Source organism: Lutra lutra, chromosome 2 (assembly GCF_902655055.1).
Source record: "Lutra lutra chromosome 2, mLutLut1.2, whole genome shotgun sequence".
Taxonomy (NCBI): Eukaryota; Metazoa; Chordata; class Mammalia; order Carnivora; family Mustelidae; genus Lutra; species Lutra lutra.
The window spans coordinates 19,774,012-19,778,970 of NC_062279.1; the positions used below are offsets into that span (position 1 = coordinate 19,774,012).

Genomic DNA, 4,959 nt, shown 5'->3' on the forward strand with positions numbered 1-4,959 from the left:
ATTGTCATGGCTCCGGGCTAGCCTCTGAGGGCACAGGATGAATCCATCTCCCGAGTTCCCTTTAGGGAGAGATGGGACACAAGAGTTTTGATGACATTCTGTAACCTTCCTTTCAGGGACTTGATTCAGCTGGGAACTACACATTTTTTAAAAAGATTTTTTACTTATTACTTGACAGAGGGGGTGGGGAGAGAGAGAACACAAGCAGGGGGAGCGGCAGGCAGAGGGAGAGGGAGAAGGAGGCTCCCCGCTGAGCAGGGAACCCAACATGGGGCTTGATCCTGGGACCCTGGGACCATGACCTGAGCTGAAGGCAGAGGCTTCACCAAATGAACCACCCGGGAACTACACGTTTTCTTCGTGATGTCTGTAATTAATTGATTAATTTTTTAACAATCTGATTAACTATTTGATTACTGGCCATCATCCCACAAGACCGTAAGTTCTATGGGGGTGTATTTTATCCATTTTGCTCACTGTTGTTTTCCTAGCACAGTGCCTGGCACATAATAGATGTTCCATGAATACTTGTTGAATATATTAATGAATGAATAAGTACTTTTTATAAAAGTTATGATAAGCATCTTATATAGGATATACATAAAGACTGCTGAATGCTCAGGACAGAGATTAATTCCAGATATAAGCTAAAAGGCTTTGAGGAAGAGATGGCCTTGTAAGTCAGGAGCCCAGATTCAACAATTACTATACTCATCTTGGTGAGAAGTAATAGGACATCAACATCTAGAGTAGAAACAATAAGAAGACAGAGAAGTGGATAAGTGAAAGTATTACAAAGTCAACACTGGCAGATGGCGGCTGCCAATGGGATAAGAAGGACAAGGAGAAGCCAAGCATGCAAGGGTTTCCAGGAAGAAAGCAGAGTCACTGGCTTAGGTCAACAGGGCCTAGGATCTCAGATGCAAATGTACTGAGGTCCCCGCCCCAGAAAGACGTCAAGCAGAATGCCAGCAATGTGGATCCGGAGGTTTATGAGAAGACCAGCTCGGAAGCAGATCTTTTATTCATCCACACAGAAATTCTGCTGGCAGTTATAAAGGTAGATGAAGCTGTCCTGGGAAAGACTACAGAGAGAGAAAAGCAGAAAACCAAGGACACATGCTTGAGAAGTATTGCAATTTGGGGCAGGGCTATTTTTTCTATTCAGGAAGACAGAAGGCCAGACAGAAGACAGAAGGCCCATAAAACCCTATCAGATCAGACACTGTCCTACCCTTCATGTTGGGAAATTCACTGTTTACCCCAAGGAGGCCTGGGGCCCTATTCTCCTCGGGTCTAGTGAATACCAGTTCTTGGGTTAAAGGCAGCAACCCCAGACTCTGTTGGCCCCAGAGTGGCTGGGGAAGTGAACGGTTTAAGACCGAGGTGGAGGGCATACTGAACCCCGGCCATCCTCGTCCCAAATGCCAAGCTTCTGGTTATCGCTTCCATCCCTAGGATGTGCTGATTTATAGTATCAGTGGCAGTGAGCTTCTTAATCCCCAGGCCAGTCTGACTGGTTTATTATGGGGAATCCTTTGAAACCAACGAGGCAACAAAGCCTTTTCTATCCCTGGTGTCAGAATGTTTTATATCCAGTCTCCTCCGGTGATCATTCTGGAAGCATGGCTCAATTTCTTCCTGTGATCTGCACATAGCCCACCTCATCTCTGTTTACAATTCTACCTGTTGAGAGCTCCCATTTTCTGATGTACCAAGATATTATCATACTAAGCTTGTTAAAATCACTCAAAAATACAGAATGACTTTGAAAGGAGAAGCAATGAAGGGAAGATAATTTTTTTTTGTAAGTCTCCATTATAGTAATAACAGAGAAGCGCTCAGACCAGAGATTTTCATGTAGCAGGTACCCAGAGCTGACATGACTAAAATAGTTACATAAGTATCATGCGGTATAGTTTGAGGCTTATCGTGATATGTGCAAATTAATTAATTCAAATAAATGCAGTAAGCTCTAACTAAATGCTAAGAACAGTGACAGGCAATGAGAACCAAATGAATAAATAGTCACGGACGCTAAGAAAATAGCTGACAGAGGTAAAATGGCGGGCTCGTGGTGAGCGGCTGTCAGGAATGAAAACAGATATGCCTTGAAGAAGATTTTAAAATCAGTTTCTCTTCAGATCATCCTCTTTCATACCACCTGATAAGCATCTTGATTCACCATGGCATTAGCAGCAGTAAAATGGGTGATATCAAACAGAACTATCTGGAAATATTTATTTCCAATTCAAACCGGAGCTTTATATTGTGTTTGTCATGAATCCGCATATTCTTCTCTACCAGAAGACTATAATTGCAATGTAGAGCTCGCTTTGACATCTGATGGCAGGACGAGAGTGTGCTACCACCCTTCTGTGGACATTCCGTAGGAACATACACAACTTATCCCTCGGCCAGATCCTCTGCATAATAATGAAGAGAAACACATGACCGAGTGCTGAAAACAGAGTAGAAGAAAAAAAAATGGGCACTTTGAGCAATGATCCATGATAGAACAACTTAGCAAAATGTTCTTTACTACGAAGCACCGTTGGTATCCTCGTGGACAGTATCATAGATGTCGTAGGAAACGATCCTCCAAAAGACAGATGATACTGAGGTTTTCAGGAATCGAAAAGATGTTATCTTGTGTCTCATTTGCCTTTTTTTTTTTTTTAGATTTTTTTTTTTTTTTTTTTTTTTTTTGACAGAGAGAAATCACAAGTAGGCAGAGAGGCAGGCAGAGAGAGAGGAGGAAGCAGGCTCTCTGCTGAGCAGAAAGCCCGATGTGGGGCTTGAACCCAGGACCCTGGGATCATGACCTGAGCCGAAGGCAGCGGCTTAACCCACTGAGCCACCCAGGCGCCCTCATTTGCCTTTTGAGAATCTGGAATGCATTGAGTATATTCACTAATATGTTATATGCAAAATAATAATAAAATGTGTTCCTCTATTTAAAAAAAAAAGAAAATAGCGGACATGCATTTGTACATAAATGCCATAACTTAAGAAATTAGAGGTGTGGAATTGAGGGCTGAATAAGCTGGAGAAATCTCTAGAGAGGTAGGTCGGGGCGAGGCTGTGAGGGGCTCTGTGGCCTGTTGTCTGGGACATGTGGTACTTAGAAAGCAGTGCAGAGCTGCTATTGGATCTTAAGCAGAAGGGAAATAATACAGTTTTAGGATTTATCAATCTATTAGATTCCCGCCCCCCACGTGTCCATTGTATCAATGGTGAAACATAATAACGGTAAATTCTGGATATAATTTTCAGAATGGTGCAGAGAAAACAAATGTCATTTTTTGAGAAAAAAGATTTACTGTACTAGAAAGATTTTCAGTTAACAAATGTGATTTGATTAGCAGAAATCTGTTTTCAAATGACATCTCTAAGAAGAACTCTTCTGTTTCTATAGGAAAAGAAGACCACTAAAAAGACAGAGCCACGAAGAGGATCGTTAGAGCTCTCTTCCCTGTCACAGCGGTGCCGCGGACGGCCAGGATGCTGTCATACAGTTGTGCTCATTCAGGTTATAAAGAAGAGGAACAGTTCCCTACATGGATATCAGTTACTTATTCTGAAGTGACACGAGAAAGTAGGGAAGAACAAGCAGTGCTCTCCACAGCCAGAAGCGATCAGAAGGTTCTGGAAGGTCTACAAGGAAATGCAGCCCCAGGTAGGGTAGGGTGAGTTCCTCAGCTGTCAACGCATTCCTTGCTGCTCCAATGTAACTCGGTCATGTGTTTGGCTCAGTTTAACTCTGTCTTTGTCTCTCTAGGGGTGGTGAACAGAGTGGTTAAGAACACGGGCTCTGGAGGCCACTGCCCGGGTTCAACTCCAGGCCTTGTGTCTAAGACACTCAGGAAAAGATCTCATCAGGCCTCATCCTCTTCAGCAGGTGTCTATCTGGCAGCACGCTCCCAGCCATCGTCTCACAGGCCACAGGACAGACTAGACAAATCCTTTAAATGACACGAGTCCTTTGCTGGGTTTGTCATGTGATGGTAAGTTTGTTACCCGTGTGTGAGGAGCCCTGTCACTGCCCTTCTCCAAAGGGCATAGGACAGATCCTGAGAGACCCTTGGCCTGCCATCTGCTCCTCAAGAGGCACAAGCCAGACCCTGAGTTAATTCATAAAGGAACTGAGCTGATTAAGCTATGTAATTAAGCCATGTAATTAAGCTATGTAATAATCACATATAATAACATAGCGTAGTACATAATAACATATAACAGACAGTATCATACATATTTATATATTCACATTACATTCACATTACATATTTTATGTATTTGCATTCATTATCTATAATATATTCACTTATATTTATTTTATATACAATACATGGAATGTAAAATGTGATATATAAATATATATAATAATGAAGGAATTTATTTAACAAAGCAATATAAAATGAAGTTATGTATAAATTTAAAAAGAAACAGAATACTTGCTAAATGTTCCACAGTGGTCTAACTTCTATTAAGACCATCACCAATACTCTTCATAATCAACTGTAAGAGAAGATCTATTGCTTCTAGATAGACTCTACTTATTAATAATACAGTCATTCCCCCTTCTCAACTGGGGCTACCTTCCAAGACCCGCAGTGGATGCATGAAACTGGGGCTAGTACAGAACCCTATGTACACTATGTTTTTTCTTACATACACGTCTCTGGTAAAGTTTAATTTATGAGTTGGGCACAGTAAGAGACTGACAACAAGTAATAAGAAAATGGAATAATTATAACGATATACTGTAATAGATGTTATGTGAAAGGCTGTCTGTCTCAAGATATTTGATTGGTCTTCACTCATCCTTCTTACGATGAGGTGAGATGACAAAATGGCGGGGATCAGAGAGGAAGTGGAGGGAATGACCCCAGCGCCCAGAAGCAGCGTCAGGTGACCACTGATGTTCTGATGCATCAGGAGGAGGACATCTGCTTCTGG

At 41.9% G+C, this 4,959-nt stretch overlaps 1 pseudogene; it reads left to right on the plus strand.

Moving 5' to 3' along the window:
• Positions 1-2,059: 2,059 nt before the first annotated feature.
• On the plus strand, positions 2,060-2,616 carry LOC125094222 (39S ribosomal protein L42, mitochondrial-like; annotated as a pseudogene).
• Positions 2,617-4,959: the final 2,343 nt, after the last annotated feature.